This window comes from Macrosteles quadrilineatus, unplaced genomic scaffold, assembly GCF_028750875.1.
Source record: "Macrosteles quadrilineatus isolate MER2022 unplaced genomic scaffold, UCM_ALF_1.0 Scaffold_6__1_contigs__length_79288215, whole genome shotgun sequence".
Lineage (NCBI taxonomy): Eukaryota > Metazoa > Arthropoda > Insecta > Hemiptera > Cicadellidae > Macrosteles > Macrosteles quadrilineatus.
The window spans coordinates 64,997,298-65,008,797 of record NW_026542599.1 but is presented as its reverse complement, the minus strand read 5'-3'; positions in this window follow the sequence as shown (position 1 = coordinate 65,008,797).

Here is an 11,500-nt window from a genome sequence, read left to right as displayed (position 1 = left end):
TATTACAACGTTCAATGATGTATACTATTTTCTTTTATTGATAGTTATTGTCAATAATTACTTTCATTACTGCTATATTGATGATTTTGCTTTTATTAACATTTCTGAGTAAATAACCAAAGATAAACATAGTCCGAATGGTTCAATTGCTTGCCTATAAATCTGAAGATCTCTTATTCGAGTCTATGCAAGTTTCAATTTGTCATTGGGCTATTACAGCCTGTATGATGGAACCTGTCTCCTGACCCTTCGTATACCTAGGGACTGGCCAATGGTTTAATTGGCCCGTTCCTTCTACCAATACTATTTTCCTCTTGGAAACAATTACCATAAGTTTTTTGTTTTTTTATATATTTTTTTTTATATCCCAATTACTCAACATTGGAACAATAATTCCGTTGTAGCAATTGGCGTGTTTTCTCAGTTGATGTTTCGATGTTTCTCCCACATAAATAAACTGAATGTAGGATGAATAGCTCAGCGAGGTTCCCGATGACGTCACTAAACAGCTGATTTTGCTCACACGGTCTTGGCTACCAGCAAGTTGACAGAAAATCAGAGTGATCCCTTTCCAAATAAGTTTCCCATCATCTCCCGGCTGTATCAAAACACGGTCTGTTTGTATTTGGTGATGTAGTTAGTTTCTGATAGGGTGATTTACATGAGCAATCGCCACGACACGCGTCGCCAGCGCCAACAGCGGTGGTTTGCAGAACTGATCAACACCCTCTAAACAGCTGGTGAAACAGCTGATAAAACAAATCAGCTGATGTTTCCGAGTGTGTAAACAAACACGTCCCTTGGAGAAGGATAGAAAACTGTTCTAAATATTTAATTTGCTATTAATTGACAAATTCAAGTTTTACTTTGTAGTATTTTTAGACTGTGAAAATAAAGCAAACCACGACCAGGACTTGTGTATTAATCTTATACTCTTATATGAGTAATGTTTCCTTGTATGTATATTTAGATGTTTGTATATATGCTTGCACAAAGATCTCGTAAACGGCTTCGACGATTTCCTTCATATGTTGTAAATAATTTACTTCTGACCTATAAACGTGTTTACTGTTAATAAAACTGCTGCAAAAATCTAATTACGTAAAACAGATTCATTATTACAAGTTGAAATGATATGCGAAACAAAACATAGCAAACTGATACTGGGCAAAGAAAAATAAACCCAGGAACTACTCATACCTAACCCGTACGATTTTTTGCAGACTATAGCATTTATCAAAGGGACATTTAATATCATTGTTAAATTCGGTATATTTTTTAATATTCTACCGTCTTATCATCACTCAATCAACACGTATTCGGGAAACACACAAAGTCATATTAGACTTCATATCGATGCAAGTAGCGTTTGATACGAACGCTGTTTTCTATCGTTGAATCAACTGTTTGTTCAAGAGAGGAACGACCGAAGATAACGTCATGCTGTTGATATACACTGCTTCTGTTTTCTGACTAACACAAACCAAGATGTACAGACGAGATTCTGCAACAGTTTGTACAGCGATAGTGAATTACTGTTGGTTTACGAAATCAACGACTGATACGGAATTTGATGTTCAGTTAATCATTATTACTTTTTAAGACAGTGGCAGTAGCGTTACTAAGATCAGCTGTTTGTATGTATAGCCTGGACTGTGTATATCCTGGAGAGCTGGTCAATCATTCAATATTCTGAACCCTAAAAAAGCTACTGTAATTTCTTAAAACCCAATCAGCGACTTCACTGCTCCAAAGATATTGCGTAAAGCGCTGTTTCGAAAGAAGGAGAGATGAACCGGAGCGACAACCATGGAGCGGGGCCTGTAAAGTCGAGAGGCATAAGCTGCCCTGGTAAAGTGTTTCACATTACTCCGGAAGAGCATAGCTCCGAAAAGTATTGATCCAAAAAGATTGCGTATGTTGCTATTCCGAAAGAACGAGAGTTGTAGAGGAGTGACACCCATGTAGCTGAAGAATCGTGAGGCAGAAATTGTTGCCCTGGAGAGTTACAGTGTGCCGCAGTACTCCGAAATAGCTCCAAGCATATCTCAGAAAAACACTGATAACAAATATTGCGCCTCTGAGACCCTGCTCCGAAAAAATAAGTGTTGCAAAAGAGCGACAACCATGGAGCGGGGCCTGTAGAGTCGAGAGGCAGAAATTGAAGCCATGGAGAGTTACAGTGTGCCGCATTACTTGGAAATAGCTCCGAGCATATCTCCAAAAAATAATGATCCAAAAATATTGCACCTCTAAAACACTTCTCCGAAAAAATAAGTGTTGCAGAAGAGCGACACCCGTTTAGCAAGGACTGTACAGTCGAGAGGCAGAAACTGCAGCCATGGAGAGTTGCGGTGTGTCACATTACTCTGGAAGAGCATAGCTCCGAAAAGCATTGATCTATAAATATTGCACCTCTAAGACACTGCTCCGAAAGAATATGAGTTGCAAAAGAGCGACAACCATGGAGCAAGTGCTGTAGAGTCGAGAGGCAGAAATTGCAGCCATGAAGAGTCACGGAGTGCCGCATTACTCCGAAATAGCATAGCTCCGAAAACCACCGGTCCAAAAAGATTGCGTCACTACTCCGAAAGAATGTGACTTACAGAATTGTGAACGACCAACAACTTTGAAGCAGGGCCGACGGTGTCAAGAGGCAGAAATAGCTGACATGTGTCTCCCATCCGAAGACTTGTTTGATGCGAAACACAAACTGCGTTTGTCCAAACACGCGGCGTCGAGCAGTCTGGGGCGTAGACACTAGACACGCCTACATCCGCAGCTAGACATGTGTGGTGGACACCTGGGTCCTAGGGCATTCCTTGGAGCAGACAAGTTGGCGACTTCTGCAACTCTCACCCCCACATACGGATTCAGATAGTTCTCTCACTGAAAGATTCAAATTCCATGACTTCAATGGAAGAAAAACACCAGTCGATGAGAAAATTTCCACAAGGGCCCTGACGTTACAAAGTGGAGGACCAGAATTGTGGCCTCTATCAGGCTATGATCAAATCGTTCTTTGGGACCTTGAAATAATCCATCTTGTGTGTCGTTAAGGGTACATGGCTAAACAGAAACCATCTTACCTTATAGAGGTAGGTTGACAAGAACAGATCCAGAACTGACCAGATACCTGCAAATATAAAACCAGAGTGGTTATCCCCAGAAAAAAATTTAATTTCATTTATTGTTTTTAGAAAAAATCCCTGATACCAAAAGACGAAAAATCACAAATTCAAAGGCATTTAAAGTGACATTATCTGCGTGCACGCCAGATTTCCACCAGGCAAATTTTGAATTTATCCTGCGTGGGGAATCCGACAACGCAAATTCAAATGTGTGTTTCACCATTTACACGGGAATATTTGCAGCAAGTTTAGGAGATGCACTTTAGGCCAGTATATTATGACAGATGTTTCCATTATGCAACACATTAGAAGAGGTGAGAAAAATTAAAATCCTAGAAAATGCTGATTTGAAAAGATACATCAGTATGCTTAATGAAAGAATGAAAGCAGGCAAAGGAATTTGGAAAGTGAAAATTAAGAGAAGGGATGCATATTAGCATAGATAAAACATAGTGATTAGCAAGTGATTTGACTCTTTCTCTAAAATGCGAGCTTGGGTGATCCTTAATATCAGCTGCCATAAAATAAATTTCTGCTTTCTTTGAGGAGTATTAGTGCAGTAGCTGATTAGTCGTATTATTTCTAAGATTTATCATTCAAAGTTTTCAGTTTTGTTTTTAAAGTTCTTAAAAATAGATATACTACGACAGCAATATCAGGTGGTAAACAGAATAGAATGGTTCGGCTATGAGATATATATAGGTTTCATACCATGAACATCTTGGGTGTTGTGATCTAAAAAATGTTAGGAACACTCTTGAAAAATATTAACGTAATAAATGTAATGCCCATTATAATTTACGGTGTAGCGTGCTACAAAACATTTAGCATTTTATTGAATGCAAATCACAAATATAATATACAGGGTTAAATTCGGATCTCCAAAGTTAAAAGTTGTTACCGTCTCAAGGGATTTTAAATACACTTGATGAAAATGAATGCCCAATGAGCTGCAACCCCTACCATATTAGACCTACAATTATCACAAACTATCATAATGTTAGGTTGAGTTTGGAACAAGCATAATATGTTACAGTATAGTATTTACTGTATAACACATTGTTGAATTTATATCATAGGTGGGCTTTCGATCGACTTAATATTCCCAAACCCGAATCCATTCCCCAAATAATATTGGCGAAGGCAATATTACAACACTCTAAAAGCCAAGAAAGTGTTTTAATATTTAAAAAATCTTGTGAAACACATATCTCACACAAATGTAATTCCACATTCTAAACTCAGCTAATATACGATTCCGGAGTAGAATAACATGAGATGCAATAAAAATAACTGTTTGTATTTGCTCTGCGATAAAATGGCCGCAAATGTTTCCACAGCAATTGCAAAGTATTAGATGTACAAACACACTTCGCTACTCGCTCTGTACGGTGTTTGTTCTGTTCCTGTTATCATCTGTTGTGTACAGTCTGATAAAACAACTGTGATATTCACAGGTGAGGAAATTGTAACTGTCTTACGTGGCAGCGTCATCAGCTGATCGCGTTCTTCTTCTTCTTTAGAAAAATCTAAATATTTAATTCTGTGAGCGAATCGGTCCCCACGAAATATCTCGAGCTAGGAAAATGGTAGCATGGCTGTTAAGGATTCATTTTAATGCTTGAGGTCCAAGGACGGTGGGAAAAATTTCAGAAGTGTCCAAAAATTACCCTTGTTCTGCCCCACATGCCGACAAAGATTCAGTCATTATTTAATGGAAGTACTGATAAAGTGTTTCTATAAGCTGATTTGTTTTAAATATACCAGCTGATGTAAACATTGCCTATTTGTTTGTTTATTGATTTTAGTGTTATGTTTCTAGGTTAGAATGGCAATACAGTTTTGAAATGTATCGTGTTAGGGGAAGACCGTGGCTATGAGGAGAGTATTTATTGGGTAGGGATGGTGCACAGCATAGGTAATGGTATGGCCAAATTACAACGGAGGTGAAGGGCAGCAATTGCTGCTGTGGGCCCTTAATCTATATATTAATAGGCAAGCATGTTTCTTTAAAACCATTTTTCTCAGCTAGTGTGCATGGCAGGGAAAATCTACGCATACGGCTGGAAATATTTTTTTCCTGTAGATGTGAAGAATCCCTTCATAAATTACATTAGACCAAAAAATATACACAAAAAGTTAATTTAAAATTTTAAAAATTAACATGGACCTTATGGGTTGCTATGCTGGCGAAGAAATGACAACGTAATATAAACAGAAAATCAAAACAAATGGAAGTAATTCCAATCACATGTTTTATTTACAGCGTAGGGTGAAAATAGAAAAGTCTATACATTACATGAGCACTAGTATACTCAAAAAGCCACTGCCTTATGAATATATGAGATAGAAATTGAGATGTAATTTAGTGTAAATTAAGGGTCCCTACCAACTTGTCAGTAAAGTAGTTTTCCGTAAATACTTAGATAGTTTTTAAACTATCATGTCAAACTCCCCTGTCACACATATTGTGGTTCCCGTAAATTAAACATTACAGTGGAACCTCGATAAGAACACCCTCGATAACATCCCCTAGAATCTATCTTAACCTTAATCAAATTTTATTGCAAACCTAGATAAAAAGTAAAATAACAAGTCTAACCCGCATGAGAGTTTCGTTAGCAAGGTTCTTCTGTTAATTACTTTGTTGTGATGTTTCGGGTGAAAACTAACATTGAGAGAAGCGAGCGAAGCAGAAAGAAGAGATGTTTATTAGGATGTCGTTTAACAATGCCAAACGTGGATATCCTGAAGCCGGGTGGTCAACGTCGGGTTTTGAGTTTTGAGGCACATCTGGCCCCAAAAGACGCCGCTTCCGCCGGCTTTGAACCATCATTACCTGCTTATGTAGACCCTAACAACCCCCGGGGGGGGGGGGGGGGGGGTCAGACTTGACAAATGTTTTGATACAGGGGTACACATGTTGTGGGCCTAGGATATGGGAGAATTATGAAGTGGACAATGGGTGGCCTTTGGAAATAAGTTACTTTAAAAAAAAACATTGTGTGGATATGAATGCACGGTGCAACCCGTTTTACTAGTTAAAAACTACCTTGGGACACAGAAAATAAGTAATGACTGTTTTTTATGTGTTAAGGCAACTTGTATTTATCTGCTATATTATATAACAGAATAAGTGAATAAAGATTCCTCAACGTACAGTAACGTGATGACGTAATGGTAACAGTTTAAAAACCCGAACAGTAAGTAATGGTGTTGATTACAGCTGTCAAGTCCGTCAACTTAGTCCCTAGGTAATCATCGATTAAATTTGTTGTATTACAGATTGAAATGGTAAAAAATATTATGTTATTGGATGTTAGTTGCACATCTCTACCTGTCCCCGTTCTTTGTTTTACGACTATCCGTTAAAGGGAGTGGTACAAATCGTTTTAGTTGGTGGTACAAAATGGCACAAAATAGTGAAAAAATTTTATTAATTACATTTTGATTGGAGTGCCTTACGGAGCCGCCGTAAAACCTTTTCCCTTAAAAACGTTGATCAATAAATAATAAATTAAAAGCAAGTTTGTTTTATTAGACATTAATATTTAATGGTTTTATTTAGTAAAAATAGGAACCTCCAAACCCATTAATTTTACAAATTCGTGTAGGAATTAACCAGGAAACTACGGTAGCTTAGAAATTGTAGCTTCCAAAAATTTAAGTTAGGGGTGTACAAATGTGTAATCTTTTCAAATAACGTTCTTAACTTTTTGTTTGTGCTAACCATTTGATTTTCTTTCTTGGTGGGGCCAATCTTATGTTATGATATGTATAGTTGAATTTGAATTGATCTTGCAATTAGACTCTTACCATAGATAAAACATACTCCCTTAGTAGATTTCTCATCCTAATGGAACAGCTGAAGACAATTTTATTGTTAGTTCTGTACGGTTTATGTAGAGGTCGTGTTTTGTTTACAATTTGTTTCCCGTTAATACAGTCATTTAAAACCTCGTTTAACCAAATAATACGATCTAATCATAAACAATAAATTGTCCCCTAGTTATTTAACCAAACAGTAAAGCACAAATCAAGAAATCAACCCTAAAATAATAGAAACAAAATTTCGTCGACACTAGCGCCCAGTGTGGCGTACATGAACTAGACATGAAAAACGAGCTTCAAAATTTACAATGGGATGAGAAGACTACTTGTGTTGGTTAGTCTATGCTCTTACTCCGTGCACCGCTAAACATGAATAAAATTTGTCACACAATTGCAACAAACATACATTATACTCCATCAACAACAACGTTGTGACTATGACACTCAAACTAACAAAAATTAAATTGTATTTTAGTTCTGTATTATCAAAGGTATTATCCTAGAAAATTATGAGACATTTTCCCGTAGAACCTCCTTTTGACCGTACAAGCCGGCAAAATACAAAGACATCTCAACCAAAACCGAAGTGTTCACTTCCCCCCACAAAACTACCATAAAAATAGTGAAAAGCATTGTTTACAGCTGATACAAGTTTGCTACCAGCTGATACAAGTTTGCTACCAGCTGATACAAGTTTGCTACCAGCTGATACAAGTTTGCTACCAGCTGATACAAGTTTGCTACAAGCTGATCGGTGGTGACCGGCCGGTCTCCGTTTTCTTTTACGGCGTGTAAAAACTTGCTCAAAGCATCTAAATATGACTAGTCCAAACACGAACAAAGAAATGTCTAGACAAACACGAGGACTAGTTTACAAACAAGCGGCTCTTTGAGGGGAGGACTTGGGCTAATTTATTATTACAAGCCGGAGGAGAAGAAGAACATTTGTCGTTCCCTTTACAGTGATAGGGCTGCTTTGGAGTCTAAGTATTCATAAACATGTGGTAAGTTGAGTGAAATAATAAGGAAGTCGTTATGGATTCATATGGATTTTTTAGGAACAATATACGGTTTAATTTCATTCAATTTACATACGTTAACCAACTTGAAGTTCTGTTCTAGGTTACGTTTGGTTCTAACCTAACTTTACCTAATCTAACCTAAACATAAAATGGATTTGTAGATAAAAATGACAATTCAACTTGAAAAAGATGGTGGATAATTGGGGTGAGTTTGAAAACTTCTCCAGATCTTTTTATGCATTTGGCAATGGCAAAAACAATATTTGGTTTGACCCCTTTTGAGTTTTGACTGCAAGTTCATAAGTAAACGACTGTTTTCATGTGGAACTGGGCATTTTCTCTCAGAATATCTACGAGGATTAAAAGACTGCATGTTAATAATCGTAAATGTCAAGATTACTCTGCCATGTCCACGGAAATGTGTGTACAATAATTGATAGGCATAGCATGTTCGTTTTTATGTTTTGTGTAAAATGTTTTATTTATTTAATTTATTTATTCATAAATGGATCCTCTTGTTAGCCTGACGATGGCGGAGATATTTAAATAACCGCCTAAACATATGTAGCACTCGTAACTACATAAGGATTGTCTGACGTGGTAAGTTTGGCCATTATTTGTCAAATGTCAAGAATTATAAAGTTAATAAAAACTACACAGGACATTTATTGTTAGTCATACGAAGATCTCTAGCCCTGATACGAAGGTATGAAATGGGAAAATTCATAAAATTCCTCCGTCGCAGCAAACCTGCAGACTAAGCGAATAACCATTGATAATGTTCAATCTTCACAAAAATTTTGAATTTATTTCCTTTTTAATCAAACGTTAGGTTTAATGTTAAACGAGTAGTTAGATTTTCTGCTACATGAAAGGCTGCCAAGTGTGTTTTAGTATAATATTTTGAATTCTCTACTATTACATTTTACAAAAAAACTATTTTAATTTATTTTCCCTCCAGCAAAAAACCTCGTTTAGTTACTCGTTAAACCTGTGATTTAAATAGTAAATCTGATTCTTTGAAAGCAATACTTAAGTAAAAACACAATCAGTCAAATGGAAACTCGCTTAGTCTGCAGGTTCGCTGCGGCTGGGGTATTTATCTCATTACTTTTGTCTTATAGAACAAACCGACGATCAACAATCAGTTCCCAATGCTACTTTATTTACCGACTCCAAACGTGAAATTCGAAACGGAAATATTTAGATCGATCTATTTTACGATTCGTTTGTTCCACTGTAAAATAACGTTTACGATCACGGATCGCTACAAACACAGACCTTTGAGTTGTTTACTCGTATTCGGTGTCAAAGGCGGGTTGTTGACGTCGGTTTACGCTGAGCATTCTGGGTAGGTTTACAGGATCAATGACAACTATTGGATACTTGTAACAGACGCTGAGCATTCTGGGTAGGTTTACATGATCAATGACAACTATTGGATACTAGTAACAGACGCTGAGGATTCTGGGTAGGTTTACAGGATAAATGACAACTATTGGATACTAGTAGCAGACGCTGAGGATTCTGGGTAGGTTTACGGGATCGATGACAACTATTGGATACTTGTAACAGACGCTGAGGATTGTGGGTTGATTTACAATCATATCGTACCATAGTCTGTTCTCAAAGTTTATACGGTCTGAGGGGAAGTTCCCCCACTACTTTTTTGCTTATTGTATATTTTGCAGCTGATTAATGTTTTGGCAATCAGCTGTTACAATATTGTTTAAAAATTAGGATAAAGGAGATAGATTTTTCCTCTACCACTAACATTTTTTGAATGGTGAATAGTTGGGTAGATTAGTGGGAATCAGGAGGTAGCCGGTTCAATCCTATGCCAAAATCTGTGTAATGGTTCGAAATTGGAAGCTGACCTTTTTGCTTTAATAATGATCCTGTCTAAGGAGCCAGCTGACTTTAGTCAGTAACACATCTGTCTTATCAATTATTAAACGCTAATCTTTGCCTTAAAATATTGAGCATTTATTGGGAAATTCAAAGCCCCACTACACCTCGATCTTGTTGGTTCACGAACCCATTCAGCCTACACGTTCATGCCAAATTTCATCAAAAACACTATCAGAAAAATTATTCGAGCAATCGTTATTACGGACACACACACATTTTTAAAGGTTTCCATTAAAAAAATTACTAGGTTAAACCTTAATTATATACCTCAAGCTTTACAAAAACACCTTATACATCTTATTTGCAGACACAAGCCGAATGTCCCTAAATTTAAAAATCTATTTAAAACTTAACCCCTCAACACCTTTGCGTTCAACGCGCAAGGGTGACTAAGAACTATTTAATAAAGTGAGGCGAAATGCTAATACCAGGTCCAAGTACAATATACAGGGAGAGGGGGATGAAGCTGACACTAGGGAGGCCACGGAATGCGCCACCCTGTTTAATAAAACAATAATACCAGCAAACATACAGCCGGCGTCCCTGCATATTTATATCACGGGTCTGCGTTTTCCCTTTCCGTTTATATTCTATAGAAATCGTTTAGTGAAGATGACGATTTTTGTGTAGATTAAACGCTACAACTTAATAGCTTAACTATCCTTGTGGATCAGTTGAAGCTTTTTAACGTGTACTCTTGTTAATCGAATAATTTTTGCTTCTTGTTCATGTTACTTTGTCTATTTGTCTTCTTTACGAAGAGGGTGTGTGTTTTACGTTTGTTTATTGTCACTTCACTTATTTTAAACCTGTTTTAAGTTAAGTAAATTATATATTTTATACAACAACTTGTCCTCTGACAAAGAACCATGAAATCCATCAGAGAAATTACATTTCGTATATACTAGTGTACAGACATGGAATACACATGGAAACATTCGATTTTACAATGGAATAATAAGCATAACTGTGTCTTTTAATCTTCAGTGTCAATATTTTCTTTAAATGGTTTTACAATTGCTTTCTGTAGGTAACGTTTTTCTTTTATTTTACGATATAAATTCGCGATTTGTGACCCATACAGTAAATTTTTCTCATATTTCCATGGTAGCAAAACGCTTGGTCTAACACAAAACTAACTATATAATACTGTATTTTTATCAGTTACTGTTGAATAACTAGTATTTTCTGTTCTTCAGCACCTTTCACGAATATTAGAACAGAAATGGTATGGACCATAAACATAAACTAATTATGTCGTTGGCGTGAAAGTACACTTACAATTCTATTAGTATTTAAATGGAATTGTGAAACCAACTGTTATGGCTATAAATATAGACATTTGGGTGAGTGACGTCATTTGTTTATATTTACGATTCATACCTTTTCTGTTCTAATATTCTTGGTACATTTTGTCAAGCTTGGAAAGAGAATTTGTCTCACCATTTAACAGCTGATAGAAATTAAAAAATAATCAACGGTTAAATTCAAACAACGCCATGTCTTGACTATATAACAATCCAACTTCGTACGCTGAGCTATGTCACCCTCATTTCTCGTACGATTCCACAGATTCTGTGGAATCGTACGAGAAATGAGGTTGAC